Source organism: Acomys minous (assembly GCF_964271855.1).
Source record: "Acomys minous genome assembly, chromosome: 15".
Taxonomy (NCBI): Eukaryota; Metazoa; Chordata; class Mammalia; order Rodentia; family Muridae; genus Acomys; species Acomys minous.
In genome coordinates this window covers 70,190,177-70,205,675 of record NC_140497.1, presented here as the reverse complement: position 1 = coordinate 70,205,675, position 15,499 = coordinate 70,190,177, and positions in this window count along the sequence as shown.

The following is a 15,499-nucleotide window of genomic DNA, read 5'->3' as shown; positions in this document are numbered from 1 at the left end:
ATTATCTTCAGAAGTCTGTCCTGAGACTAAGCCTTAGTGGGGAGCTCTTTCAGCTCCTCCAACCCATTGGCCATCATTCTTTCTGTTTCCTCATGCACACTTCCTTTGTACATTGCTAATCTTCTGTACAGATGGAAAGAAAGGCCATAAAGCATCTTTTTACGGAACACTTAACACACTTGTTCAGCTTATGCTACCGTGTTCTTTCCACTGAAGTGTCCTCTCCCAACCTCCAGGCTACTCTGGCTGAAATGAAACTTTCACATAAATTCCTTGTCTGCATTTTTTTTCAGGTTAACGTTATAGTGTAACAATTCAGAAGTCACATGCTACATATCTCTTCCAGCGATATGTTTCTCATCTTCAAAGCATAATTGTACCTTATTATCCTATTTTAAACTCTAGATAAGTATGTCGCAGTTCTTACTAATAAAAGCAATCCCAAACTTTCGTGCAATGTTTCCATTATTTCTGAGATAAAATAAATTTTTGTTATCTATGGAATGCCTCTTTTGGGTAAATATGTCATAGGCAAGTGAGTTACTTGAGAATCTCTTAAGGCCAGTTTTTATCACTTATTCTAATTCATGGAACATATTATCATGATGAGTGCTCATGCGACCCATTTTTAAAACCAAAGCCAAGAACTTTGGGAATTCTTGAAATCAAACATTCTATTTAAAACATTCCCAATGAGTTATAATTGTGGCATTTGCATGCTGAAGAATGATAGCACAAAAAAATATTAAAAATGTTTTCCATACTTAAATCATCTGTGAGAGCAGGAAGTTTGTGAGTACAGGAAACAAACAAACAGAAACATTGCACTTTATAGCGAAGAATAATCTCAAATCTGAACTGAAGTGTGTCAGGAGGCATTCATGGGAAGTGGGTTGTGAGGACTGTGTAGGGCAAAGTGTAAGTGTGTGCTCAGAACCAAGCTGTATTCAAACTTACAGGGGTCAAAAATTTAGAGATGTGTTGAGTTAATGAAGCCCATACGTTTGATGCCCACAGGCTAAGCAGCTTTAAACTCTTTTGTTTTCTTCAAAACAGGGATTATGTTGTCTTTTCTACAAACTATAGTATTTAAGCAAAAAAATGATGACCTTCATACACAAAGGAGTTTGCAATAGCTAAACTTTCCTTGTCCCAGAAGTGAAGCAGAACTATTCTCCTTGGATTGAACCTGTCAGGGCTAGAACTGACTGATAGTAGCTGTGGGGTTGGCTTTAAAAAACAGACAGGCAGGGCAATGTTTGTCGAACAGATATTTGTATGACAGTATTTGGTGACAAAGCCAATTCTATTTTTTAAAATTTATTCTTCTCTCATATGTTACATCCTGACCACAGTTTCCCCTCCCTCCACTCCTTCAACCTCCCACCCTGAAGCCAAGATCTCCTCCTCCTCATTTCCCTTCAAACAAGAGCAGGCCCCCCTAAGAATATCAACTGAACACAACAGAACCAGTATAAGGATCTGAGCCAAGTTTAAATGTGAAAGGAAACCTATTCTGTGTTAGATGATTCAGTAACATTAGCTTGACTTAGTTTTCTTTTTCCCTAGGGTTTAAGACCCAACAAAATCTTTCAACTGTAGATGATCAAGTTTTTATTTAAAAGCATGCCATTAAATGATAAGAAAATGTAACTTGTCCCTTTTATGACTGAAAATACCATTGCAGGCTGAGTTATAATCCTCACAACAAGATATGGGTGGACAGTTGTCCAAATAGGAATTCTGGTGAGACACTGAGTATCTGCTCACATTGTAGAGACTGCTGTCAGCGTGTCTATATACTAATCTGTCCATGTGGGATTCAGCTTAGTCCTCAGTTCATAGAAAATGAAACTCAGTTTTGGGAACAATGTGAATATTTTTTTTTTAAAAAAATTGATAGACAGCTGATTGACCCCCTAACTGGATGGATTCTTGAATAGAACCTCCATAGATAGAAAGATATAAAATTGGTTAAAGTGATAGTTGCACAATTCTGTATATTTATTTAACAAATTTATAGAATTATATATTTAAGACAGATAAATAGTTGTATGTAAATTATTCATTATAGAGCTATTACATAAACATTTTCATGTAAGAATGTAATTGAGAATCCCACTGCATAGTAGATATGATGCCTAGCACACATTGATAATCTTTGCATTAAATTCTGTAGAGTTAGGCTTCCTCTATTTCTCCTCTATCACCTGCTATGCTTGCCAGAGAATGACACATGAAGAGATTGTCATTTCTGTCTTGAGATCAGTTTACTTTCGAGCCTGAATGCTCAGATGTCACATGATGAGAGTTCACTCTGAAATTACCTTTGCCAACTGCAAACAAGAATAAGACACAAAACCTTTTTCCTAGGTTGATGTTGAGCAGTTTTATTTATTTTTTGTTACTATAGTTATTTTTAAACCCAACTACAGATTTATTTATATATTTGTTAAGTTTTATGTTCTTTAATAATTTAATATGTATACACAATGGTATGGTTTAACCTAGTCCCATTTCCTCTCTCTTATCTCCTTTGGATCCCTTCTTAGATGTTATCTTCTCAACTTCATGTTCTCTTTTTTTTTCTTCTTCTTCTTTTAAAATGGCCCATGAAGTCTATTTTTACATTGTCTATCTGTACATACATTGGAGCATCAAACCTACATGTGGCCAAGTTGCTAAATAATGCTTTACATGCCTCTTCCCAAGTATCTATTAACTGATAGCTCCTCAGTTATGAGGACCCTCTCTGTCTAATATAGAAAATTAACTTACTTAAGTTTTATGTCGTTCTTGTGCAAGTAACCCCAGTTGCTGTGCGTTTACAACATTTTCCCACCCTCACTGCTCCCGCCCCCCCCCCCAGCTCTTAAATTCTTATTGCCTTCTCTTCACTGATGTTTTCTATTCTTGGCCTTACAGTTTACAGTACCTGGCAGCCTCAGATCTGTTCAGAGAGAAGTTAATGGTTACTCATTAACAGTTTTGCCACTATTATACCAGTGGGCATGCTTCTCTGGTAGATTGTAGAAGTTCTTAGTATTTAGGGCTCAGTTCTACGTAAGAAGATTATATATATATATATATATTTTTTCTTTTTTTTTTTCTCCAGAAGGCCAAATAGCACCTTCTAAGACTAGGCAAACTACCCAGATGGAGATTTCCTGGTAAGATCTGAGGTTAATATCTCTACTCCTAAGGCCAAAGAATAAAATGTCTTCAATGACAGTGGGTTTTTGTTGTTGTTGTTGTTGTTGTTTTGTTTGTTTGTTTTTTGACTGGCAGTCAAAGTGCTTCTTTATTTATACAGGACTCGGTAAGCAGGGATAGATGCATGTTGTTCGAAAGCGTAGATCACATCATTTTGTCCCAGACACATGTTTTAGCTTCCTTTAGGTCTTAAGTTTAGTCATCATTGATAAACAATGACAGAACAGAATTATCTCTTACAATCGTTTTTCCCTCATCAATCCCACAACCCAACTTTTTAACAGTTTTGCAGTTTCAAGGACATACTTTGCCAAAGCATGACAGCCTGTTCCCATGCTGTAGCTCTTGTGGTTTTAAGGGCATTAGACAGGAAAAAAATCTCCAATCCAGGCTAAGCAGAATGCCATGTCCCAAGCAGTGTGTTATCAACTTTTAATAGTCAGGTGTTAATTTCAATGACAGTATCTTACCATGTGGTTCTTGTGAATAAACAAGAACAATGGAATAAGCCTATTATTCTTTCTTAAAGACTATTGTGGCCTTCTTGACCATGACACATAGGGAAATATTCTAAGCCTCACACTGTGAAGTTATTTAATAACCCATGTTTCCCAGGAGCAACCTTCAGGGTTTTTCTTTTTGAATTCCTTAAAACCAAACAATAACAACAACAACAACAACAGCAACAACAAAAAACAACCCAAAAAAACCATAGTGGGTTTCCATAAGTCTTTTTCATATTTTCTCAGTTTTGGTTAACTCACTCTGTACATCACAAACTCCTATATCAATCCCCCACTTAAACTTTTAATCCCACTATCTCCTCCTTTCTTCCATATCACCTATATTTTACTATCTCATCTTTTAATGAGGCCGTGGTTCAGCAGATCAATTTCAGTCCTTGTATTTCTGTTTGCTGATATTATTTGCAAAAAAAAAAAAGTTCACCATTTCAATACAAGGCACATTATTTTTCCTTGGGTTGAATTTTTCTGATTTAGAAAAGGACTTTAATATCATGTATGTAGAGTGTAAGTGTATGTACATCAGTATGTCCATCTGTGCTGGCTAGTTTTGTCAACTTGATACCACGACAGTCATTGGAGAGGAGCGAGCCTCAATTGAGAAACTTCTCCCATAAGATCAGGCTGTAAGCAATCAGATAGGACCTTTTATGTAATAAGTGATTGGTGTGGAGTGTCTTAGCTCATTGTGAGTGGTGCCATCCTTGGCTGGTCGTCTTAACGACAGTTTATAACTACCAGGGATAAGAATAGTCTTCATCCCTCATCAAGATGTTTCTTATTCCTCATTAATTCCTGTTTCGCTCCAGGCTCCCCTCCTTTTACTTTCTCTAATTACTTCCTCCAAACCCTTGAATAGTCTTGGGAAATACAGAAATGTATTTTTGATCCAAAGAATCAGGAAATAATAGCAAAGGCTGCATGAATGAACGTGACACTGGGACTAAGTATATTTTCCTGTGTGCATCCTTATCTCTCTCAATCCTTTATGTGTCACAGAGCCAAACCTTACAAATTGCTCTCTATCTTCTTCTGGCTGGTAGAATAGTGACAATGCTATGCTTGTTGATCAGTGCATCTCTCAGCTGTCGTCAGAGAAACGTCTTGCTGTAGATGGCAATCAACACAGAAACCTGCCAATTGGTCAATGTGCAGAAAATGAAAGACCTCAGGAATACTCAGTCCTAAATGGGATTTCTATGTCACATCCTTTCCCTCAAGGCTCCATGATGTATACAGAACAGAGGGCAGAAAGATTGTAAAAGACAAAGGTTATGGATGACGTCAAGAAAACAGTTTTCCAGCCACAACAATGCAGATGACCACATGGCAGGCATGTACAAGATATACACTAGCCCAAGCTAGAAAAATCCCAGAATGAATGATTGTGGATGGGCACAAAATCACATCCATACCTGAGGAGATATTGACATTTGATTGAGACAGGGAGAGTGAAAGTCAGTTTCCTTCAGTGGTGTGACACCTTATATATGGACCACACTCCAGAGCAATCCTTATGTCCAGGAGTAATCAACTAGTACAAACTAGATGCAACAGTTTTTTAAAGAAAGAATATGAAGTTGAAGGGGTAAGTAGATAGGGGAGAATGTAGGAGGAGATGTGAAAGAAATACTAAAATATATCATATATAACTCAGACAAAAATAAAGACATTATTAAAGATAGATGTAACTGATATTTTTCCCTGTTCCATTATTGCTTTATTCATTATTATTATTTTTTGAATTATTTCTTCTATTTGCAAAGTGATGTCATATTGTTTTTTTTCATTTGTTTCTTCCAAGCTCAATTCTATGCGGTTCCTGGAATGATGACATAAAATCTTGGTAGGAAGAAGAGTTGAGAATCCACATGTGCTATTTACTTTCTATAAAGATGTAATAGAAGTGAGAAAGAAAAGACACATAAGCAATCTGGTAATTTATAAGATGTTCCTAGCCTCTGTCAGCATGCTGAATATAACACAATCACTTGAAATACATGGTGGTAACCACCAGCAATAAATTTAAGAGAGAAAGAAGAGAATGTTCTACACAAATTGGCATAAACTTTAGTCTAATAAATACAAATGTTCCATGAATGAATACAATTTAAATCCAAGTGCTGATAATTTTCTAAAGATGAATTTTGAAACAAAATAAAACAAACAACATCATATATACAGAAAACCACATCAATAAAGAAAACTTAAAAATGGTTTCAAAATCTATACATCTTAGAACTCAGGAAAAAAATTCTGTACACTATAAGTTTAAAATAAAAGATGAGCTGAGTGTGGTGGTGCATGCCTTTAATCCCAGTACTCAAGAGACAGAAGCAGGTGTATCTCTGTGAGTTCGAGGCCAGCCTGGTCTACAAAGTGAGTTCAGGACAGCCAAGGCTATGTAGAGAAAGATTGTCTTAAAAAAATAATGACATTTAAAATGTGTTGCATATCAGAGTAGGAAATTGTTCATGAACTTCTTCTCTAGCTATAAACAACTGTTAACACATCAAGCAAAGAATGTTAGAATTCTGCTTCAGGACAGCCTACAACCTGGGAAAAGATCGTCACCAATCCTACATCTGACAAAGGTCTAATATCCAAAATATATAAACAACTCAAGAAATTAAACACCACTAAACCAAATAATCCAATTGAGAAATGGGGCTCAGAATTAAACAGGGAATTCTCAACAGAAGAATATCAAATGGCTGAGAAACAAAGAAATGCTCAACGTCTTTAGACATCAGAGAAATGCAAATCAAAACAACTCTGAGATTCCATCTTACTCCCATCAGAATGGCCAAGATCAAAAATTCAAGTGACACCACATGCTGGCAAGGATGTGGAGAAAGAGGAACACTCCTTCATTGCTGGTGAGAATGCAGTCTAGTGCAGCCACTTTGGAAAGCTATCTGGCACTATCTCAGAAAACTGGGAATAGGGCTTCCTCAAGACCCAGCTATTCCACTCCTCGGAATATACCCAGAAGATACTCCAGCATACAACAGGGACTTATGCTCAACCATGTTCATAGCAGCCTTATTCATAATAGCCAGAACATGGAAACATCCTAAATGTCCCTCAGTAGAAGAATGGATAAAGAAACTGTGGCACATATACACTATGGAATACTACTCAGCTATTAAAAACAAGGAATTTCCAAAATTTGTGGACAAATGGATTGAACTAGAAATTATAATAATGAGTGAGTTAACCCAGAAGCAGAAAGAGTTAAATGGTATATACTCACTTATATCTGCGTACTAACCCAAGGGGCATGTCCCATGAAAGTCTTCACTTACCAGAAAAGTGGGACAGAGGGGAGGACATCCTATTGGGACTCTAGATGAGAGAAGCATGGGAGAACAGCAAAGTAGAAGGATCCAGAGGGTCCTGGAAACCTACAAGAAGAACATTATGATAGGCAGAATTGGGCCCAGGGGTCCCACTCAAACTAAGGCAACAGCCAAGGACAATATAGGCCGTAAACTTCAAACCCCTACCCAGATCTAGACAATGGACAGGACATTCTGCACAGTTGAGTGGAGAGTGGGGTCTGACTTTCACACGTACTCTGGTGCCTCACCTTTGACCACGTCCCCTGAATGGGGAGACCTGGTGGCACTCAGAGGAAGGATAGCAGGCTACCAAGAAAAGACTTGATACCCTATGGGCATATACAGGGGGAGGAGGTCCCCCTCAGTCACAGTCATAGGGGAGGAGAGTAAGGGGAAAATGGGAGGGAGGGAGGAATGGGAGGATACAAGGGAGGGGATAACCATTGAGATGTAATATGAATAAATTAATAAAATTAAATTTAAAAAAATTACTCGATATCTAGCCAGTCCATATATCATATATATATATATATATTCCTGTCATTCTTGAGAGCCCATTTTTCAGTTGTGATTTATGATGCTTTTCTTGCCAAAATTCTGGGATTTGTTAACATTTCCAAAGAACCGGAGTGCCTTCAATGGAAGACAACATTTAGAAGTCACATACATTCATACTTTGTATGTTCACTGTTACGAAGCTGTCATTGTCTTTAGCCCATCATACTCGTCAGTTATTTGTCTTCCTCCGTCTCAAGTTATGGCTATTATTGTGTGTGTGAACCAAAGTGCAAAGTGCACTGGAGTTTGCCAGCATGAATGCTCCATCCTTGTCTCTCTGTCTCTGTCTCTGTCTTTCTGTCTGTCTGCCACATCTATTTTTATTCTTTTCTCATGAAACACATTCTGACCAGAGCATCCCCTCCCTCCACTCCTCCCGGCCCCCACCTCTCCTCTACCACAGGTCCACTGATCGTCTGTTTCCCTTCAGAAAAGAGCATGCCTACCACAGGTATCAACCAAACATGCCATAACAAGGCATAACAAGTTACAATAAGACTAGATACAAACCTTTATATCAAGGTTGAGCAAGGCAACCCAGTAGGAGGAAAGTTTCCAAGAGGAGACAGAATAGCAAAGCCACCTTCTACTTTCACTGTTACAAATCACAAATAGTACCAAGCTACAAAAGTGGAACATATGTATTACACTAACTCAGAACCATACAGGTTACATATGATTGTCACCTCAGTCTCTGTAACTGAGACCCTGCTTAGCTGATTCTGTTGGCTGTATTCTTGTGGTATCCTTGGCCTTTTTGGCTACTACAAACAAACCCTCTCTTCCATGAGGGGGTTCTCCTAACTCTGCCTAGTGTTTGGCTGTGGGTCTCTTTAAATACCAACAAGCCAAATAACCCAATTAAAAATGAGATGCAGAACTAAACAGAGAATTCTCCGCAGAAGAATATCTAATGGCTGAGAAACACTTAAAGAAATGTTCAACATCCTTAGTCATCAGGGAAATGCAAATAAAGATGACTCTGAGATTCTATCTTACACCTATCAGAATAGCTAAGATGAAAGACTCAAGTGACGGAACATGCTGGCCAGGATGTGGAGAAAGGGGAACACTCCTCCATTGCTGATGGGGGTGCGAACGTGTACAACCATTTCAGAAACCAATCTGGAGGCTTCTTAGAAAATTGGGACTAATTCTACCTCAAGACCCAGGTATACCACTTCTTGAGATATACCTGAAAGCTGATCTACCACACCACAAGGACATTTGCTCAATTATGTTCGTAGCAGCTTTATTTGTAATAGCCAGAAACTAGAAACAATCCAGATTCTCCTCAACTGAAGAATGGATAAAACACTATGGTACATTCACACAACCGAATACTACTCAGCTATTAAAAACAAAGACATCGTGCAATTTGCAGGCAAATGGGTGGAACTAGGGAAGGTCATTCTGAGTGAGGTAACCCAAACCCAGAAAGACATGCATAGTATGTAATCACTTATAAGTGTATATTTAGCCATAAAGTATAGGATAATTATGCTGCAATCCGTAGACCCCAAGAATCCAAAGAGGAACCAAGGGGAGATGCTGAATCCTACCCATAACAGGAAATAAAATAGACATCTGAAGTAGATGGAGGGAGGAAAGTGGTTGAGAGAGGGGGTGGGGAGGGTAACAGGGTTGGAGATCAGGTGACGAGAGAGGAGAGAGAACAGAAATAGTTGAGGGCATCTCTGGAACAGGGTAATGTATGAGAGTGGCCTTAGCTGAGCCTTCTAGAAGTGGGGGTTAAAGAGCCTGAAGTGGCCACCTCCTGTAGTCAGGTGGGACTTCCAGTGGAAGTTGAACCCACTTATAAAACCTTAGACCCGAAATTTGCCTTGCCTTCGAGAAGTGTAGGGGTAAAGATGGAGCAGAGATTGGGGAAACGGCAAAACAATGACTGGCCTAACTTGAGGCCCACCACATGGGAGGAGCAGCCTCTGTCCTTGTTGATGACACTCTGCTATGATTGCAGACAGGAATCTAGCATAACTGTCTTCTGAGAGGCTTTATCCAGCAGCTGATGGAAACAGATGCAGAGACTCCCAGCCAAACAAGAGGCCAAGTTTAGAGAGTACTGTGGAGGCAGGAGAGGAGGGATGGAGGGAAGCAGAGGGATGAAGGACACCACAAGAAAACCTAGAGTAAACCAACCTGGGCTCATGGGGGTTTCACAGAGTCTGAAACATCAACCAGTGAACACGAATGAACTGGACCTAGACCGCCCCCCACCCCGCACATGTACAGCAGATGTGTAGCTTGGTCGTCATGTGGGTCTCCTAACAATGGGAGTGGGGCCTGTCTCTGACTGTTGCCTGGAACTGGATCTTTTCTCCTCAGCTGGGTTGCTTTGTCACTCCCCTAGTAGGAGAGGATGCTCTTAGTCCTGCTGTGACTTGTGGTGCTAGGCTGGGTTGGTAATTTGTGAGGGTCTCCCCTTCTCTGAGAAAAAGGCGAGGCAGAATTGGGGGATGAGGGTATGAGAGTGGGACTTGGGGCTGACAGCAGGCTGTGAAGTGATTGAATTAATAAACAAATGAGAACTATAATAAATAAACAACAAAAAAACCATACAGATACCTCCCCCAATAAATAAATCTAAATAAAAGTCTCAGTCAGGGAATCTCCACTGTGGCAGTATTAGAAAAGTATGAGAAGAAGGGAGAAGCCTGTGCGTCAGAGCTCCAGACTTCCTTTCTGAGGCAGCTATGCAAGCATCTATCCTAAAGGTCATAAAATTCAGTCATATCTTACGGCTTCTCCCAGGGAGTCCAAAACTTAACACAGAACTCTGATTCAGAATAGTACGTGTAGATGTGCACACAAAGTGCACACATCCATGGTGAGCCAGTCAGATGAACCACCGTGCAAAAGCCCTTGCAGTTAAGGATGACACACCAGGTAGTGGCCCCAGGCCCGTATGGCGGAAGGAGAGAGCCGTCTTTGAATAGACACACTCATCACTAAGTGTGACACATTTAAAAAGCAAATACTTTGTGTTTTCCTTTCATGAATATGGTACGTCTGTTTATTTTAAGCACACTGAGACAAATTTTTGTTACTGATATACACAACCAGGTGTGGGACAACCACGGGAGTGTGGTCCTCTTTAGCTAGGGATGGGACTTTGTGTCCACTTCCACTATATCCTACATGTCTGGCTTGAACTCACACACATTTTGTGCACGTTGTCACAGCTGCGGCTGATTCATACATGCAACAGCCCTGTTTTGTCAGGAAAACACTGTTTCCTTGTGTCACTCAGTGCATCTGGCTCTTGTAATCTTACTTCCTCCATTTTCTCAATGTATCTTAAGTCTCAGGGCAGAGGGATGAGCTAAGTGTGCAATTTGGAGCTAAACATCCTCTTGTTCGCTGCAGGTTCTCTGGGTTCATCACCATCTATTACAAGAGGAAGTTTCTCTGAAGAGGGTTCAAAGAGGCACTAATCTATGGGCACGGCACTAAGTGATAAGTGATAATCTAGTTAACGCTGCGTCTTTCTAATGAAATATTAGTGCTAGGCTCCCCTGTGGGGTTTATAACCCATCTAGTCTCAGGTTCTTGTCCCCAACAATGGCAAGACTTGGGTTTCATTCATAGAATGGGTCTTAAATCTGATCAGTATATAGATGATTGCTCCCAAAACATTTGTTTTGTTACGGCACCAGTAGACATGTTTTTCAAAACCAGTCATTGTTGTTGCTTTTAGGCTTCTGTGATAGGTAAAACTGATTATTATTTTTTCTTCTGCTAGTGTGCACAGCACACTAATACACACACACACACACACACACACACACACACACACACACACATATATGCATTTAATTTATGAAGCATCTAATGGAATAAATTTTCCAAAAGCCTTTAGGAATAGTTGTATTTTTCTATTCTCCCTCTTGTACCCTGTCTTTTTATCATCAAACTAATTTAACCGTTCCCGTTCCATTATTCTCCTCTACTGTATATGCCACTGATTCTATCTCCTTTACTTTGCCTCCTACGCCAACATGGACATTTATTGTTTTTTTTTTTTTAACCTCTAAAGGTTTTCCACATAAAAAAAAATAAATGTTTCCTTATATATTTCAAAGCTAACATCCACATTTAAGTGAAAAGATGTGTCGTTTTCTGGTGGGTCTGGTATACCTCAAGTTGCATACCAGATGTCTTTTTCAACTCCATTCATTACAATGAATTTTATAATCATATGCGTAATTATATTTTTCTTAGCAGCTGAATAACATTCCACTGTGTCCCTCCTTCCCCTCTCAGCCATTCTGGTTGAAGTTAGGTTAAAGTTCAAAGTGTTGCTTTGTATTCTTTTGATTGATGGGCCTGTTGAAAAAGCTTAAAATTTTCTGAGCATTTTTATTAAATCTTTTGAAAACTCTCTATTTCTTTGCCGTAATTTTAAAGTAATATTTTATTAATTATCTGATGATTTCATATGATATATTTTGACCAATTTGAATTTTTCTTATTTTTGAAATTATAATATAATTATATCATTTCACCCATTCCTTCCCTCCCTTCAGATCCACCCATATAATTCTTCCTCCTCCTTTTTAAGTTCATGGCCTCTTCTAGTAATTATTACACACACACACACACACACACACACACACACACACACATGATATATATATATATATATATATATATATATAGAGAGAGAGAGAGAGAGAGAGAGAGAGAGAGAAATCCTAAATATATAAATACAACCAGCTCAGTATGTATATTACATATATATATTTATATACATATATATATGTTTATGGGCTGACCATATGGTATTGAATAACCAGTCTTTAAATGTATTATTTTATTTATTTTTTTTAACTTTAAGTATATTCTAGCTACTTATCCTCTGTCAGATGTATAGCGGTAAAGAATTTCCTCACATCTCTTCATTCTCTTCATGGTGTCCTTGGCTATACAGGAGCTTTATTGTTCTTTTGTGGTCCTACTTGTCCATGTGAGAGTTAAAGGATTCCATGATTACTCAGGAAGACACAAACTCTGGAGATAATTCTTTTTCTTTTGCATTTTTAAAGGTAAAGGACATTTTAATAGCTTTTTTTTTACCCCATACTTTGCAATTCTTCTCTCCCAACTCTTCCCAGATCCTTACAACCTCCTACCCACTAAAATCAAATCTTTATTTCTTTTTTAAAAAATTATAATAATGTAACATAATATAATATATAATATCAAATAAATAGGATGAAGCAAACTATCAGTAGAAAAAGAATCAAACAAAAAGCAGAAGATGCACATATAAATCCAGAGACACATGCATTTCAATGCACAGAATCTCACAAAAAACCCAACACCAGAAACAAAAGACCTACAAGGATTAAAAAAAAGAAAGAAAGACAGACACAGACAGAAAGAAAGAGAATGAGAAAGAAAGAAAGAGAGTGAGAAAGAAAGAAAGGCATAACAAAAGAAATTAAAAAAAAAAAGAGTGAAAATAATGGCCAAGCATTGTAAAACAAGAAATTTCCAAAAATCCCATTGAATCACTTTTTTTGGTTGTCTTTTGTTTTTTTTTCAGCCATGTACTTACTGTTGGACATGAGGTCTCAGGACATTTACTTATGGTGTTTTCTTTTTTATTTGATGGAAAATAGAGGGGTTTTGTTACACAGTATATCCTGATTAAGCTTTCTCCTCCCACTACTCTTCCCAGTTCCTCCCATCTCCTCTGCCATATGGATTCACTCCCTTCTTACTTCTTGTTAGAAAACCAATAGGTTTAAGAGAAATAATAATAAAACAAAACATAAGATAAAACAAAAGCTAACACATTGAAATTGCACAACACAACACAAACAGAACGAAAAGAGTATGAGAGAAGGCGTAAGAATCAGAGACCAACTCATTTGCACACTCAGGAATCCCATAAAAATGTGACACCATAATACTATACACAGAGGACCCAGTGCAGACTCTACGCATGCTAACTTAGCCTCTGTGAACACATAGAACTTTGATCATGTTGACTTAGAGGGCTTTTTTCCCTTGGTGTTTTCTATGGTTTCTGGCTCTTACTCAAGAGATAATTTTAAGGTAATAAGAGAAAGAATGAATATGCAGGCTTTGATGTGTTATGATTAGATTGGATGATTTTAAGGTCCTATAGAAACTCCAGTAAAGAAAGAAAAGCAGGAACTACTTCACATGCCCTTTCCCTACCCCAGCTCGTGTCAGTGGGTCTACATTTCTCCCATTGCTATTGATAGCATTTTCCCAGAGTGACTGAGCACATTTCTTTTCTTGTCTTAGGTGAATCTCTGTAAATCGTCTGGTACTTGTCCTATAAGCCTAAAATCCACTTATGTGTGTCTTTCTGGGTCTGAGGGAGTGCAGAGAGAAATAAAGATGCAGACAGACCTGGGGAGAGTAGGAGTGAGAGGACAGAAGGCCTGTAGAGAAAAGATAAACTATGGGCAGGGACATCTCTGTGACAAGCTGGAGACCTAAGTCAGCGTAGGCTTCTTGGAGGATTTGGGGGGGGGGACTCTAGCAGAAACTCCTAGTAGCGGGGGCCACAGAGACTGATGAGGACACCCTCTAACTAGACAAGTCTCCTAGTAGAAGGAGGGAAACAACAGCCAACCCACAAAAGCGTTGACGCAAAATGTATCCTTCCTACAATATGTCCAAGGATAAAGATAAGAGTAGACAGAGCAGAGATTGATGGAATTTCCAATTCCTAGCCCAACCCATGTCCCACACCAAGAGGAAGAGCCAGCCCCTCACACTAGTAATGGTACTCTGCTATGCTTGCAGACAGGAGTCTAGTAGAGTTACCTCTGAGAGGCTTCACCCTGCAGCACTTCAAAACAGATGCTGAGACTCACAGCCAAACATTGGGCAATGTCTAGGGAGTCCTCTGTGAAAGTGGGAGAAAGGAAAAAAGGACTTGGAGGTGCTCCACAAGGGGACCAACAAAGGCAACTAAACAGGTCTCGGAGGGACTTGCTGAGGCTGGCACATCACCTAATGACCATGTATGACCTGAACCTAGACCCCCTATAAGGGTGTAGCCTATAGGCAGGTCAGGCTTCATGTGTGTCCTCTAGTAAGGGGAGCTGGGGATGTCTCTGACATACTATCTTCTTTTTTTATCACTTCCCCATGATGGAACTACCTTGCCAGGCCACAGAGAAAGAAGACCAACTCAGTCCTGACGCTACTTGATAAGTTGCAGGGTGGGTGGATAAGGAGGCTCCTCTTCTTTGAGAATAGGAGATGGGGGAGGGAGAAGAGAGAGGAAGGGTAAGACTGGAAGGACAGAAGGGAGGGGTTTATGACAGGAACGTAAAGTGAATAAATAAATAAATAAATAAATAAATAAATTTTGAAAAGAAATAGTATAGCCACTATACAACATATGCCCAAAGTGCCAATTAGAAAAAGTCAACTGAATACAGAACTCATCAGTGGCTATGAAAATGATGTAAAAAAGAAAAACTATAATCACAATAACGAGATCTCAGTGTCTCTCATTGCAAGAGGTAACTTAACTTATTCCTGTACTGTGTTTCTAACAAACGTTTTAAAGATTATATTGTTTATATAGGAATAATAATGTTTTATTCTGCTTTCTAAATCAAGTGATCAATATATATTAAAATTAGTTGAACTAGACATTATAGTCTTGAGGAATTATCTGAGAAATGTGCTTGCAAATATGGAGAATAATTTTTGTGAGATTGCATTTCAGCTCTAATTAGATTAACAAAAATAAAACATAGCTTAAAATAAATTGTGTATAATAAATGGACTGTCATATATATGCTTTAATAAATAGAAATTTTTATGTGTAGTGTTGGATAAACA